Below are 17,228 nucleotides of genomic sequence, written 5' to 3'. Positions count from 1 at the left end.
AGCCGAGCCCTGCCCACTGCCCATAGACACCAGAGACACACAGCTTCCAATGGGTGGGATAACCCCAGCCTATAGCCAACAACTCATCTCGTTTCTCTGAAGTGGAACAATGTACTCTCAACTCTGGAGAAGCACAGTGTTGACAATATTTAAAGGACAGTGAAGCTGCGCAAATGAAAAGCAAGCCGCAAAGTAACCAGTAATAAGAAGTTAATTCTGAAAAAACATTGAGCGCATTGTAGAGGTTATTTAGTCAATGTACACGCAACAGTATACATTTGATCACTCAGGGGCCGTTTACCTGGTGAAGCTACGACACCAAGCCGCAACTAATGTGTTGCGGAATGGCCTCGCCTTTACACGGTGACGGCGAAAACCGAAGGCGAAGACTCAAGCTTTGGATTCCGGCCTCCAAAGTGGAATGATTCGATTGCGGGGATTGCTCCGCAACCATATGAATAAACGCTCTCGTGCCGATGACGTCAGCAATCTTTAATGTCACTTTGGGCATGCAAGTCGCTACTAATAAACATTCCAAACAGCAAACATGGTGGAACATCAATTTTAATACACTGGTTTTATAATATTTTTAATTTAAATATATTTTATGTTCACGTTTTCGTGCCTTTTGAAGCAAAAGAAAAATCCACGTGGACGCCATTGCTTCGAGTTGGCGGGTATGTTGTCTTCCGGGCTGAGGAGGTTGTTGTCAAGGAAATGCATCATTGCCTGTTGCCTTGTAAAACTGCACTGCCCCCTTAGAGCCTGGCATAAATACTACTACTACTACTATTATCATTTTCACGCGGAATTGCAACATCGTTCGAATGGAGACCAAGATGGAACCATGTCAGGGTTTTCCCCTACAAACTAAATATTGTGCCGCACCATCACACCAAAATAAAAGCCGCCAAGCAGTGCAAAAGAGATGTTTTATTTATTTATTTATTTATTTATTTATTTATTTTTTAAGGCCGTTTCAAACTAGTGGCAGCCTAGTGTGAAGGGTTCAGCGGCAACCTATTCATTGTGTATTGTAATGTCCGTAACTATGCGAGGCCCCCTTAAGAGACGATCGGACGGGGGAGCTGTGACGTAGAGGGAAGCGAGAAGGAGACAGCGGTCACGTCGTGGAAGCCCGCTGTTATTTTGTTATTCTTTTTCTTTATTATTGTTGCCACAATAACGTGGCTAAGCCAACACAGACTTCTCTCCTTCTTCCCCCCATCCATGGCATTACTGTATTTTGGACCGGACTTTTCGGCGAAAGTGAGCGGTGGACGGCCGTCTTGGACAGAAAGGCACGTTTGAATGAATTTGTGCCGAGTGGCGGGTCAGAGCGCCGCCGTGCTATTGTGTCAACAACGCATTCAATAGCAGTGGAGCAGGGCTGTCACAGCGGACGGATATACGCAATCACGGCTGACGAAACCGTGATAAATGCGCTTTTTTCCCCAAGTTTCGCGAGCTCTGGGACACTCGAAAAATTCTCTCATAGCTCTCCTTGCAAAGCTAAATGGTACCTTGATGTACGTTTGTGTGGAAATGTAGTTCATGAACAACAACAACAACAAAACTATTCACCTTCTCACCAAAACTAGTAAAACTCTTTACACGGCAATTGTAATTTCCCCCTACACCTTGAAATGGGTCCATTACAAGGGCGTAGGTTTGATCTCAATATTGGTGGGGACGCTATAAAAGCATAACCTGCAAGTACACTTTTTGCTGGGGACAGGACATTAATAAAACCAAACAGATTAGGTGAACCTGGGTCAGGGCTACATTTCTCACCAATATGAATCTAATTAATTGATAGGCTAAATGATCAATGCAAAGATAAATCTGTATTGACTTGTACTAACTTCTACACTGCAAATTTATAACTATATCTGATGATTTTTCTTAAATCTATTTGAATAATTTTTTCCATCTTGTTTTGAGTGTTAAAGACTAACAGATTAATGGGTCAGACTATTCAATTTACTTTAGGTAAATATTATCATTTGTTCTTATTAAACCCATACATCTAATTGTTGGTCATTGTTCACCAAAATCAAGGGGGGAAATGATTTCAAATAATGTTTTGAACAATGTCACTTCTTGAATTAAGAACATTTCTGACGAAAAAAAAGCTTTTAAATTAAATATACTCACTTTTTGCTTAAAATAAGACTGTTATGATTATTTTCAGATGGCTATTTTTCTTATTTCAAGAAATCTGAGTAAAATTTACTTGAAGTACTGGCAGATAATTTCACTTATTTCTATTAGATTTTCACTGAAAACAAGGGAATTTCTCTAGTCATCAGCCAATCAAACGTGTGTTTGAGGGGGAAAAATGGTGTCATTGTAAATCTGAACATAATGAAAATAATTCACTGCATAATGTAGGGTCAATTCTATCCTTACAAAATATGTGAAGACAATCTAAATTACCTCTTTAACTGAACTCATCATATAATGCAAATAAGGTTGCCTAAAAGTTGGTGGGGACAATTTGAGCATCCTGAAAAGTTCCTAGTGTTATGGCCCTAACGTCCCTATGCAAACCTACGCCATTGGTCCATTAACAGAAGGACTAGTATTGTTGTGTTAATGTAGTACATATTAGGGCCAAAAAGGAAAAAGAAGGACTACGAGATGTAAGTAGTACAATTGCTACAAGAAAAAAAAAAAAAGGCGTATTATTACGTAGGGTAATGTAGCTGTACATGTACCGTAGCTGGGAGCTACGACATTAGCCTGGCTAATGAAATATTTCAAATAGATCTTTGTTATGGTTTTTCTTGGGAAACAAAATGTGAGAAAAAAAAAATTAATTCGTCATGATATAAAGCAATTTTGCCGTGGCACGACATGGTGAGGCGGTCCGACTCCGATGCAGCCCACCACCACAGCTTCAAAAAATCTTAGGGGAAACCCTGCATGTAAATGCAAACATGAAATGTGTCACATTCTATGAGCTTATTTTTTGACATTTTGGGGGAGGCTGAGCTTCCCTTGCCGTCTTAGAGCAATCGCCTCTGCTGTAAGTCGATGTTTAATAACAAAAGTCAAGAATGTTTCATGAAGATTGAAAACTTTTTAAATGTTGCTTTAAGTAAACAATTCATTTTAAAGGAAAACTAAAATACAAATGATGTGTTGACTGCAAACCAATTGAGCTAAGCGCTAGCAATTCTTCTATACAATGTGGTGTGGTGGTAATAGTTAAATGACATACAGTATTGCTATGGGCAGATTTTTGTGCCAGACTGGATCCTCTACATCACAGTTCCTGATTTGACATGAAATCACCATGGCTGTCTACCTGACACCCACAACCATCTGCTGGGAGGCCTGTAGTGAAGCCTTTATAGCTGTGCATTTGAGTGGTAATTGAGCCTGAAATCTGCTCAATAATGATTGTCCTGCTTAATACTGAACATCAGGAGCTCAGAGCAGCATGACAACCTGGGTAACCGACACAGACAGGAAAAGGTAGGAAAAAACTCATTTCTTTTTCTCATTAGTCTTTAATGATGAGAGGAGGTCGCATAAATGCATCATTAATTTGCCCTAAGAGTCAGTGATATGTATCAGTTTTAATAAAACTTGAAATAAATACATTAATAAAAAAGGTTATTTAATTGTTTAAGTAAAAAAAAAAAAAAAAGACTCCAAGTTGTAAAATATGCTTATAAAGACCATTCACGACCAGTTCTCCCAGTTTAATGAATGAGAATGTCTGTTGTTGTCAATAGCAGGTAGTGAGTTAAAAATTAACCCTCAGGGATATAAAACACCACTTTTATGACATGATATTGATTCATTCAATATGATACCTGTCAATACAGTGGTACCTCTACATACGAATTTAATTCGTTCCAGGACATTGTTTGTAAGTCGAAATGGTCGTATGTCGAGCAGGATTTTCCCATAGGAATACATTATAATTCCATTAATTCGTTCCAAAGCCTAAAAAACATACACTAAATTCTTAATAAATACTGCTGGCACTGTTACAAATGGCAATTAAACATAGAAAAACAAATAAGTTATTAATAAATAATTCAGAATAATATAATAATAAGAAGAATAATTAATAATTATTCCTGTAAATAATGTAACGAATCGGATTCTAATATGGCGGACACTTTTTACTGTCCCTGAACGCACCGCGAAGGTGACGTCTCAGTGAGATAGGTCGGTGCGGTAGAGATAATACTTTCGTTTTCTTGAGAGCGGTCAACTGCTTAAGACAATGGGCGTTTTGTGTTGGATAAGTTCTTAAATAAATGATAAAAACGTGACGAAGCTGGCGATTTCCTTGGCAATGTTACCACAATAATAATTGTCACCTTAACTTATAAATAGTGGCGAACGGTGGTCGGAAGAGGACCATGGAGCTGTATTGTTGAGCCAGTTCAGGGACGCGCACCCCAAGCTCATATTTTTCTATAACTTGCATCTTCATTTCAAAGGTAAGCATCACTTTTTTCCTTGTTTCTCCAACTGTATCAACTTTTTTTGAAAACTGTTGATTTCTCACACAAGAAAATCCACTGTGCGTTCGTTTGCAGTGCTGTCATGTCGTCGTATTTCGAGCAACTCGTCGGATGTAGAATCAAATGGCGGCTCAAATTTTACGTCGGATGTCGAAAAGATCGTGTGTCGAAGTGATCGTATGTAGAGGTACCACTGTATTACAAAATTTGCCACAAATTGATTCGATTCAATGGCCTTGTGTTTATTAAGATACGTACACGTTTAATAGTTGCATTTCATTTAAAGCAATAAAAAAAAAAAATAGTAATAATACAGGTCAATTTTAAGGTTTTTTGCAATTTTGTTGCTGAAACATTTTCTACATTCGCATGAATTCCTATTTGATGACAATGACAACATTGATCAATGACTTGCCTTAAGGGTGGGTACCTCTGGGTACCTCACGATACAATAAGAATTACAATAATAGGCTCACAATAACAATGATCTCACAATATGGCGATGCCACAACTTACTGAGCCCTACTTTTTACTTTTACTTAAGTAGATTTGTGAACAAGAAACGTTACTCTTACTCCGCTACGTAGGGCTACACTAATCGTTACATTTTTCCTCTTTATTTTACATATTAGAGTTTACATTTATTTTCTTAAAAAAATGGCAACAGTGGCTTTACCAGTTTCAGCAATGAGACGGTGCACCATTAATCAAATTACTCTATTATACCAATCAGAGTCAAGATTGCCATTCTATGATCACGCCGGCATGTTGAAGCACGTGGCATCTTTAAAGCGCCATTAAAAAAGTAAGTATTTGACATTGAGCGCTGCCATCAACATGACTCGAAAGCAAGGAGTTTAACCTCTCACCCAGTTTTTATTTAGTGCCGACTGAGCATGGAAAACCGGAGATATGATTGTTTTAATTTCATAGTAGAAAATATGTTTTCTCCACCAGAGGGCACTCATGCTCTATGGACGAATAATGCTTCATTTCTGCAGATTTTTTTCTCTCGCCGAAATTCAATGATCCCCCCCCCTTTGGCTTAATGTGGTTTTGTCATAAGTTATAGTACAGTATGATAATTTATATAGATAACTTTGTGCGGAGAAAACAATATTTTTTTAAATTAAAGAAAAAAAAATCAAACATCGTAAACCATTACTCACAATGTTACTCATTACTTGAGTATTCTTTTCACCAAATACTTTACTCGTACTTGAGTACATACTAATATTTTGGATGACTACCTCTACTTGAGTAATATTATTTTGAAGTAACGCTACTCTTAGTTGAGTAAAATTTTTGGATACTCTACCCATCTCTGTTAATTAGTCAATCATGTCTTCCCCACTCCGGCTGCGGAAAACTTCAAAAGGCGTTTTAATAAATGTAAAATAAGTTGTAGCTATTTGTCTGTGAGTCAGCCTGACAGATGCCCCAGGAGAGCGTGAGGCCTTAAGAGGCACTTGTCAACCGTGGGTTCCAAACAAAAGGCAAGCGTCCTCCTGGTCGGCAGGGGGACACACTCTGGGATCAGAGGGCGTGTTATGATGTCCGATGTCCCCACAAAGGCCTTAGCAATCCCAAATTCACTACACCTGTCAAACGCGGTGTGGAGCCAGTTTGACGATGTCCCACTCTCTCCACGCCCCTCGCCTGAGGTGTATGTGTACAGTAATCATCATGACTTCTGTTTCAGATCTACAGTATAATCAGTCATTCAACGTGACACCGACACACTGTGCTGTGCTGTTGTGTTGTGTTCTGTTACAACTCAAGACATTGGGTGTTTGTGGTTTTAGGAAAGGGTAATTGCCTGACAAGTGAAGTGAGTCAGGAGGAAATGAGCATACACTGAGGAAAAGAAAATGTTTTACAAAGTAACTCATACTCACAACAAGAGGAGCTTGCTGGTAGAGCATTACTTATTCCCTCTTAACTGCCTATCCTATTCATTTTGTGTTCAGCTTACAGTGTGTGGCTGCCGCTGCCTCACCCAGCTGCATGTGTAACACGCTCAGCAGTACCTAAATGTTACTCTGGGGACACAGCTTCATAAGAGCAATTGCATGCATCACGCAGACTGCATTTAAATACCAAATATTGCCCATTCGTTTCTTCCTTCACAGCACTGTGTTTAGTGCAAGCCAGGGGGATTTGAGCTGGCAAACAGATGGGACTAGGGAAAAGATATAGATAAGGTACAAATGAGAACAGAAAGTCCCTTGGGAGACCCCTCCTTCTTGCGGCACCCACTTTCACGCTGTGTTTATCGCCTTACCCTGTATGAATTACGAACTCACGCATTGTATAGCGCTATGAATGCAAAGTGTCCAAAGTTCTGTGTGGAGAGAATGATCAGAGTATCAACCCCTTCTAATATGTTTTATGAAAAAAAATGTGAAGTTATTCTCCATATAACAGAATATTTTGCAATCAAAACAAAATTAAAAAATCTCACAGACAGGTAACCAATGACATTGATAGGTGTTTTAACACTTTAGGCGATAGATATTTGAACACACAAAACGGTGCAGCAAGACACGTAGCAATATAACAATAAAATAACAGGATCTTTTAATCTGCAAAAAAAAAAAAAAAGACTACTATAGAGAACTTTCTGAGATATGTCCGCTCTACTTCCTTATGTCTGCCTACAATTTCCTTTTTCATTTTTTTTACCATTGACTTCAATGGCACTGGAGTGGCATCACTCGCCAAAAACTCTGAAAAAACACGATTTGGAAATACGGCATCGATCTGCCATCTCGACATGGGAAGACAACATAAAGAAGTGGCCGAGGGTGACCACAAGTAAAATATTATCGTATTTTATTGACTTGGGTTATTGAACTGGATGGAGCTGGAGGCGGTGGCTCGCCTCGAAGCGGACCGTCAGCTCGATCCCAAGAGCCAACTACGAGCTTTTTAACTACAGCAACTTTAAGATATGCTATTGGAGCTGGAATCAACGAGGACAGCGGGATAAAGTCCATCTGGATGCTGCCGAGGGTCTCCGTGATGTCGGGTGAACGTTTGGAGAAGCTCCCATAGGCTCTGCTGTCTGATAACATAACCTCGTATGCTCAACCTTCGTTAATATTTTTTTCAGTCCTTTAAATATGCAGTTATTAAACCGCTCTTGAAAAAAACCTACTCTTGATCCTGACATCTTGGCCAATTATAGACCTATCTCTAATGTACCCTTTCTCTCCACAGTCTTTGAAAGAGTGTCAGTTAAACAACTCTGTCAGCACCTACAGGGCAATAGTTTATTTGAACATTTTCAGTCTGACTTTCGAGCTCATCATAGCACTGAAACTGTATTAGTCAAAGTAGCATTAACTTTCATTGTTACGCTGACGACACACAAATGTATTTAGCAATTAAACCTGAGCAGATCAGGCAAGTGGATAGACTAAGCACCTGCGTCCGAGATATAAATACCTGCATGAGCACTAATTATCTTCTACTTAACACTGAAAAGACAGAAGTCCTTATAATAGGCCAAAAAAGTGTGAGAGTTTCTTTAACTGCCCAGATAGTCACTCTGGACAATTAAAGTGTAGCCTCCAGCACCACAGTTAAAAACCTAGGAGTTCTATTTGACCCAGACTTATCATTTAAAGTTCATATTAAACAAACCGGCAGAACAGCCTTTTTTCACCTGCGCGATATGCCAAACTTAGAAATATTTGATCTAAAAACGATGCAGAAAAATTAATTCACGCGTTCATTACATCTAGATTGGATTACTGTAACTTCCTACTTGCAGCTTGTCCTAAAAATTCCCTAAAAGGTCTTCAGATAGTCCAGAACACAGCAGCAAGACTTTTAAACTAACTAATAGAACAGAGCACATCACCCCTGAGCTCCAGGCCCTTCACTGGCTTCCAGTCGAGTTTAGAATTAAATTTAAAATCCTCCTTCTTACATTTAAGACCATTAATGGGTTAGGGCCATCTTATCTCACTGATGCTCTGGTTCCATACCGCCCCAACAGAACACTCCGTTCTCAGAAAGCAGGTCTACTGGTAGTTCCCAGGGTGTCTAAAAGTACAGTAGGAGCTAGAGCCTTTAGCCACCAAGCTCCTATTTATGAAATCAGCTCCCAGCTCGTATTAAAGAAGCCGAGACAGTCTGTACATTTAAGATTCGACTAAAAACGTTCCTATTCGACAAAGCTCATGGTAAGGCTAGTTGAAACTGGACGAGACTCACAGTTCAGTTTAAGCTGCACTAGAAGCTATAATGCTTGGGGAAGTACAGCCACTGAGTCCTATCTCCTTTTTCTCACTTTACCTACCATTTGCCTTACTTTATCTCTATTTTCTAATTTTAATATCTAGTTGACTAGTCTTTTCATCACTAGTCACCCGGTGTCTCCTTTCCCCCCTCCCCTCTGAGGAAGGGCTATTTTTCAGCTGCAGCCTCCTGACTATCCGGACCACTGGCTGGATGGATGTCCTCGTTGCCCCCCCCCCCCCCCCCCCCCATCTGGCTAGATGGACCTCTTCTTGTTCCCTTACTCTATATCTTTACAAACTGTAACTCCGTCTGCTAATTCCCATTAGCAGTCCTGGTGCATCTTGTCTATCCATCTTGGGAGTGGATCTCTCCTGACTGTGGTACTCCCCAAGGTTTCTCATTTTTTCCAAAGAGGTTTTGGAGTTTTTCCTTGCCGACACGGAGGGTCTAAAGATGGGGGATGCCCAGGACTTGAACTTTATTTATTTCATCTGCTGTTTCTGACTTTGTATCATATTGCCTCTGCGAAGCCCTTTGAGACAACCTTGTTGTGATATAGGGCTATACAAAATACTATAAAACACTATACTATACTATAAAATTGAATTGCATTTTTCTAATAATTTTATAAATTGTGATTTATTGACCTTTTTTGCACATGCACCCATCATTTTAAATAAAACAAGAAATTGAATCATGTTGTCCAAATTAGAGATGTCCCGATCCGATATTTGGATCAGATCGGACGCCAATATGGGCAAAAAAATCGGTATCGGATCGGAACACGGGAAAAATTCCGATCCGGACTCCTGATCCAGTTTTTTTTTCTGTTCTTTTCAGGTTTTCCAGCGCACCAATTTACATAATCCATTCCAGTTTTTGCTTCGGTTTCCCTAAAATCCGGTCCGCATTTTACGGCACACCTACAACACACTACATTTACATTACCGTCTCCCAATTTACCGAGACTTTATCGGTAAAAATGTCATCTGTGTGGGACCATTTCACCTTAAAGGACGACAAAGACGAGGCAGAGAGCAACATATGCCACAATAAAGTCAAGCGTAGTGGTAAAGCTGTAAGAAGTTTTAATACAACCAACCTAATCAAGCATTTAGCGAAATACCACCACAAACAATATGAGGAGTATGTTAAGAAAACCGAAGACAAAAAGAAAGGTCCTACGCAACTAACAATGGCAGAAACTTTTGCTATGCGTGACAAACTGGCACTCGACAGTCCCAAAACCCAGGGAATAACAAGAGTCATTGCCGAAGAATTCATTCTGGATGACGAGCCATTATCTCAAGTGAGTAAAGACGTACCATCCAACACATGATTCGGCCGTGGAAGATTCGAGAACGATTCACAAACATCCAAATTCCGATTATTGTAATATGTCAAGTAAAGCGGAACTAATACACAGCGCGGTCTTCAGGACGCAATGAGAAACTGACAGCATTGCGTCCCGAAAGTAAACATAACTTGTCTGAGACCCGGGTAATGCCAATGCTCAACTCACGGCTTAGCTCAACTCATGCCGCTGGATAAAAAAACACAAGAATACCTGACTGATGCTGACAGCCGCTACAGACTACGTCAACGTCGTTTTACTGGAGATAATAGATATCATATGTATATAGAACCAGATGCTACACGACAGACTCGACTGCGTTAGCAACATTGAAGTATTGAAAACCAGATGCGTTAGTAAACCGCCGCCATCTTAAAGCAGAAGACTTCCCTAGTAGGCTGTTGTGAACCTTCCAAGCGAACCTAATTAACTTTTTATCTAAAATATTCCTAAATCGGCAAAATCCCAGCAGAGTAGTTCCACAGCAGCGGATTAAGTGGCCCCCAGCAAGCAGACGGAGCGAGTGGCTGCAGTTTGATGAGGACGTATCCACCATCACCCAAGCCACAGCCAAAGGAGACATCGACAGCAGACTCCAAGCAATGAGCACCATCATCGTCAGCTATGGCTCCGAAAGATTTGGACGGATGGAGAAGGGCAACACTGAGGCCACCCCCTACACCATGAACTGCAGGGCCACCAAGATCCACCAACTGCGCCAGGAGCTTCGAACCCTCAAGAAACAGTTCAAGATAGTTGCTGAGAAGGACAAGCCACCACTAGAAGAGCTGCGTAACATCCTGTGGAAGAAGCTGACAACCGTCCGCAGCGCAGAGTGGTACATGAGGCGCGGAAGAGAGAGGGCTAGGAAGCGAGCAGCCTTCATCGCCAACCCCTTCCATTTTGCGAAACAGCTGCTCGGGGACAAGCGCAGTGACCGGCTTGAGTGCACTAAAGAGGAAGTGAATCGTTTCCTCGAGAACACCATAAGCGATCCACTGGGGGGACAAGAGCTAGGGCCCAACAGAGCACTCATCAGCCCTGCCCCACCAACGGCAGAGTTCCAGTCGACAGAGCCGAGTCTGAAGGAGGTTGAAGAGGTCATCAAGGCAGCCCGCTCGGCAACTTCCCCGGGCCCCATTGGTGTACCTTACCGTGTCTACAAGTGCTGTCCCAAGCTCCTTCGGCTTCTGTGGAGGGCCTTGAAGGTGATCTGGCGAAGGGGGAGAGTGGCCGACCAGTGGAGGTGTGCAGAGGGAGTTTGGATTCCCAAGGAGGAGGTCTCGAAAAACATCAACCAGTTTCGGATCATCTCACTACTGAGTGTGGAAGGGAAGGTGTTTTTCAGCAGCATCTCCCGAAGACTGACCGAGTTTCTCCTCAAGAACAACTACATCGACACTTCAGTGCAGAAGGGTGGGATCCCCGGAGTCCCTGGCTGTCTAGAGCACAACGGTGTAGTGACACAGCTCATCAGAGAAGCCCACAAGAACAGAGGCAACCTTGCTGTGCTGTGCTGTGCTGTGCTGGACCTGACCAACGCCTACGGGTCCATCCCACAATAGCTAGTTAAGCTTGCGCTGCACCTCCACCATGTTCCCAGCAAGATCAAGGACTTGATCCTGGATTATTACGGTAATTTCAGGCTCAGGGTCACTTCTGGGTCAGTAACATCAGACGGGCATCGCCTTGAGAAAGGAATAATAACAGGATGTACCATCTCCGTTGTTCTTTTTGCACTGGCGATGAATATGGTGGTAAAGGCTGCTGAAGTGGAATGCAGAGGGCGTCTGTCCAGATCAGGTGTTCGACAGCTCCCCATAAGAGCCTACATGGACGATCTGACCATCACAACAACGTCAGTCCCAGGTAGCAGGGGGATTTTGCAGGTATTGGAGAGACTCATCGGATGGGCCAAGATGAGCTTCAAACCTGCCAAGTCAAGGTCCATGGTTCTGAAGAGGGGGAAGGTAGTCGATAAATTCCGGTTCTCAATCTCAGGAACCGTGATTCCATCGATCACAGAGCAACCAGTCAAGAGCCTGGGAAAGCTCTTTGACTCCAGCCTGAAGGACTCTGCTGCTATCCGGAGGTCTACTGAAGAGCTTGGTGGTTGGCTCAGCAAGGTGGACAAGTCTGGCCTGCCTGGCAGATTCAAAGCCTGGATCTACCAGCTCTCCATCCTTCCCAGAATCCTGTGGCCACACTCGTCTAGGCAGTCCCAGTGGAAATGGCTGGGTCTTCCTCGCAGCCTTAACAGCGCTGCCCTGTACGGGACAAGCAACAACCTGCAGCTGCCCTTCAGTGGGCTCACTGAAGAATTCAAGGTGGCACGCACAAGACAAGCCCTACAGTACAGAGAATCCAGAGACGGCAAGGTGTCGTCAGCCGGCATTGAAGTGAGGACAGGAAGGAAGTGGAAGGCAGAAAAGGCAGTGGAGGTGGCTGAGTCACGCCTTAGGCAAAAGGCACTGGTTGGGACTGTAGCAACAGGGAGAGCAGGATTGGGCTACATCCCAAAGACCCAGGTCAGCCAGGCTCAGGGCAAGGAGAGACAACATCTACTCCATGAGGAGGTCCGTGCAGGCCTGGAGGAAGAGCGAGTGGGCAGGGCATTGGGACTCCGGCAACAGGGAGCATGGACAAGATGGGAGGGCACTTTGCAGCGCAAAGTCACCTGGTCGAACATCATGCAGGCAGACCTCCACCGCGTCCGGTTCCTCGTAGCGGCAGTCTACGATTCCCTCCCCAGCCCAGCAAACCTCCATGTGTGGGGGAAAAGCGAGACACCCTCCTGCTCCATTTGCTCCGGAAAAGGCTCCCTGGAACATCTCCTTAGCAGCTGCCAAAGTCCCTAGCTGATGGTCGCTACCGCTGGCGCCACGACCAGGTACTCAAAGCAGTTGCCGAGAGTATAGCCTCCACCATCAGCTCTAGCAAACACCATCATGCTCCAAAGAAGGCCATCCCCTTCATCAAAGCTGGAGAGAGACCCCATGCACGTCCACAGATAACAACAGGACTCCTCCACACAGCCCCTGATTGGAAGCTCCACATTGACCTGGGAAAACAGCTGAGGTTCCCCCAGCACATAGCAACAACACTGCTCCGGCCAGACATGATCATCCTCTCAGAGGCTTCAAAACACCTGATCATGCTGGAACTCATCGTGCCCTGGGAAGAGCGGATTGAGGAAGCCAACGAGAGGAAACGGGCCAAGTATCAGGAACTAGTGGAGGAGTGCAGGGGAAGGGGCTGGAGGACTTTCTATGAGCCCATAGAAGTCAGCTGTCGGGGCTTTGCAGGACGCTCCCTCTGTAAAGTCCTTGACCGCCTGGGAATCACAGGGGTGGCCAAGAAGAGGGCCATTCAGTCTGCAAGTGAAGCTGCAGAGAAAGCCACAAGGTGGTTGTGGTTGAAGAGGGCAGATCCGTGAATTGCTACTGGGACCCAAGCCGGGACTTGATCCACCCCGGCTGGGTCGCTAGGACGAGGGTGTCTGATGTTGCGAGACCCGAAACACCCAATGAATCCTAGATACATCACTAATGATGTGTCTCAGTGCATCCAGGAGATGTATCTTTCAAGCTAAATCGGCAAAATCTTGACTTGAATCTATCTTCAAAACAGTTTTAAAACTTTCACATGTCGAAAGTAGACAGAAGGGAAATTATGGAATAACGGGAGCAATTTTAACAACTTTAACAGTTGATTCGCAAAATTAAATGAATGTGTGTTATTGTGTATTGTGTTATTGTGTATTGTGTGTTATTCAAACTCACCTAATTCAGCTGGCTATTTGTTATCAAGAGTACTACAACCTTTTTCAACATGAGTCTGACAACTAAGTAAGGAGGCTAAATAAATTTAAACTTTAACACATGCTATGATAGGTCGGTATCGGTATCGGCCAGTATCGGTATCGGATCGGAAGTGCAAAACAATATCGGTATCGGATTGGAAGTGCAAAAACCTGGATCGGGACATCCCTAGTCCAAATGTTTTATTGTGATCAATGTCTGCAATAAGAAAGAATGACATACTATTTTTGTTTATATGTACATAACTTGACTTGTATTATTTCCTTGTAACAACAAAATCTGTGTCATCCCTTCTGCATTCAGCAAATGTAATATAATTTGTATTTTCACCTCATTTTGGTTACTCAAGTGGCCGTCGTATTAATCTTTATCTCACGTCAACACAGGCTGACAGTTAGTTATAATTTTGTCCACAAATGATCAACAAAGTGATAAGAACAATCATCCAATCTCATCTACGTCTCATCTACGTCATGCTGAATCCATTTTTGAAGATTCCGTGGGTTCCTCTGGCTTGATTTTGCAGTTTTCAACACGCTGCTTACTTCAACCGCAACTCATGAGGTTTTCTCTGAACCGGAAGTTCGAGGCAGACATTGTCGAAGATTGCACAACCAATATTTCGCCCAGGAAACTTGTCTATAAATGCAGATTAGTGAAATACAGCAGTTAAGAAAGTCTTCTACATTTGTGTTTTCAAACGTATTTCTGTGATATACTGTCCTCTGGTGGCCATGTTGTATGGAGTAGTTTCAATGATTTAATTGACTTGGGCCACGTTTACACGAGAACAATCGAAACGAATGTAGTATGCATTTTTTCCATGTCCTAACTCCCGCGGCTGATGGAGCGTACCAACTCTTTCAATATTAGAGGGGTGTCCCAACATCTTCCATTCTGCCATTGGGCTGTAATTAGAGTAGTGAATAGTTTAGGGCTGCAGCTATTGATTATTTAGGTAATCAATTAATTTATCGGTTAGTTCAAATAATCGAGTAATCGGATTACGAACATTTAATGCGTGACAGAATCAATTTTAGGAGGTATAACTCAAGGAAAGTGTTTATGCCTGCAATAACATTTATTTTAGCTTGTTAAGATTGCACTTTTAAAAGAGCAATTAATGTGAATGCAAAATAAAATTCCCAAGTTTATTCAAACAATGAAGAGTTGCGCTTTAATTTCACAAGAGCAATAAATCCATTTAAAACTAAATTAAAATACATGAGCTTAGCCTGAAATGCCGTAAATATATATATATATAAAAATGAGGATCTAAGTACAACAAAAGAACAATTGCTAACTTGCAAAGCAAATGCTAACATTTTTTTCAATGCTCTTAACAAATCATTCCCAGAAAAATGTGTTAAATATACTTCTAAACTAAATAACGAATGCATAAAGAAACATATTAGTTCAAACAAAAACATACCTTATATTGGTCTTAACAGGGAACAGCTGGATTCAGCCATGTTAGAGGAGTTATGCCATATTCACTGTTGCCACTAGAGGGTAGTGTATCCACCCAAATCAATAAAACTAAATGCAACATTCTCAAAACAAACCACTACAACTCTAATTAAATCAACTTTGATTCAAAGCTTTTTTCTAATGCAATTACTCGAGTTAATCGATTAATCTTGCAGCACTGGATTATTTGACTAGATTCTTGAATAATACTGAACACAGCCGTGAACAAGGTTGCTACTTGAAGACATTTTTTCATTCACTGTCTAACGGTCCGCCTGCCCTGACGTCATCAGTGTCTTCACCCTCTTCACAGACAAATATATTGGAGCATTATAGTCATCTACTGTTCGGGACTACGGAGATGCATTGTCACTCAAATCTCACTTTTGCCTTGTCAACTGTTTAGACGGCGACGACCACTCTGGTAAGCGTTTTCAAATTCTTGCGTTTTTACCCTCCCAACACGTTGTTGCCGTGTAAACGAAATGGCTCTCTGGAAAAGTTTTTCGTTGTCACCCCCATTGCCGTTGTCATGTAAACGGCCCCTTAGTTACTAGTGGTGTCAACAATAATCGATGCGGCGATGCATCCCAATGCGGGGCATGGACGATTCGATTCGATGCGGGCAACAAGCCGAATTGATTCGGCGCATTTTACAATATATAAGTACGTTAAAAAATCTTCCCTGCGCAATTCCGGTGATGCAACGGATTTGGTTTCCCCATTTGTATTATTATTCTCATGTTTCATTTTTTACACACGCATAACTCTGGTCGAGTTTCCCACCAACCTCGTAGAAGCCAAAATGTCTCCAGATGTCTGCTTTCAGTGTCTTAGGTGCATCAATAATCTTTCTCGCTCCCTATTTCTCCGCTTCAGCCATTGTTATGTTATGTCCTATCTCTTAGAGGTTAGATTTTGTGCCCGAAATGTTAAGCATTCACTTCCGGGTCGGGTCGGGTCGGGCCGCCGCGCCGACTAATAAATTATTTTTAAAAAATGGGATAAACCCAAGAGCAGGCTCTCTATTGTGCATTTAGTTGTGCACACACATGAACGCTGTGGCGCCGCCTGCTTTTTCTTCTTCTCCTCCCACTGTGGCGCTTGCGATTCGTTACGAAAGACACTTTTATTTATGCAGACAAAGGCAACACAAATGTGATCCTTTTGAATCTTCTCCTCTGTGTGTTTGCAAAACCGCATGTTTTTTTAAAATTTAATATTAAACTTTCCCGGCGTTATTTCGTTGTGTAAATGCTTTTATAATGATCATAAAATATGTAGACTATTTATACATTAAGAAAACTGAAAATAAATTGCTGCTGCGTTTTTTTTTTTTCGAGTCACTCCAACAAAAAAAAAAAAAAAAAAAAAAAAAAAAAAAAAAAAAAAAATTGGGGTTTTTCGGGCTTCGCATGCAAATCTAGTTAATTGATCAGGCTCGGGCCGGGTGTTGCTTCAATACCAGCGGGCTGTGTCGGCTCGGGCTGGATTTTTTAGGCCCGATCTAACCTCTATTGCACATATATATTGTGGTCTTGGCCTACATTTTACTTTTGTTCTACATTGCAATTTAGTTGATGTTTTGTTTGCAACTGAACTTATCCCTGGATTGATATTGTGATAAAGATGCTGCTGCACTACAATATTTTCTTTGTCGTTTTCTTTATTATTTACTTGAATATTTTTATTGATGGGTCGTTGTGACTAAAATACAGTGACTCTTATTACTGATTTTGCACAGGAATTCAGATGTTGCACTGTGTGAAAGGCTGCTACTGTGTGTAAAAAAAGAGAAAGCCCTGGTCTCATTCAAAGCACCAATTAAATGCTGTGATCTGT

General features: G+C 42.0%; 1 pseudogene; it reads left to right on the top strand.

Annotated features, from left to right (window-relative positions):
- Positions 1-10,586: 10,586 nt before the first annotated feature.
- LOC130913022 (uncharacterized) lies at positions 10,587-13,583 on the top strand (annotated as a pseudogene).
- The last annotated feature ends 3,645 nt before the right edge of the window (positions 13,584-17,228 follow it).

This window comes from Corythoichthys intestinalis, chromosome 3 (assembly GCF_030265065.1).
Source record: "Corythoichthys intestinalis isolate RoL2023-P3 chromosome 3, ASM3026506v1, whole genome shotgun sequence".
Lineage (NCBI taxonomy): Eukaryota > Metazoa > Chordata > Actinopteri > Syngnathiformes > Syngnathidae > Corythoichthys > Corythoichthys intestinalis.
The sequence above is the reverse complement of the archived record's forward strand: the minus strand, read 5'-3'. Positions and strand labels throughout refer to the sequence as shown.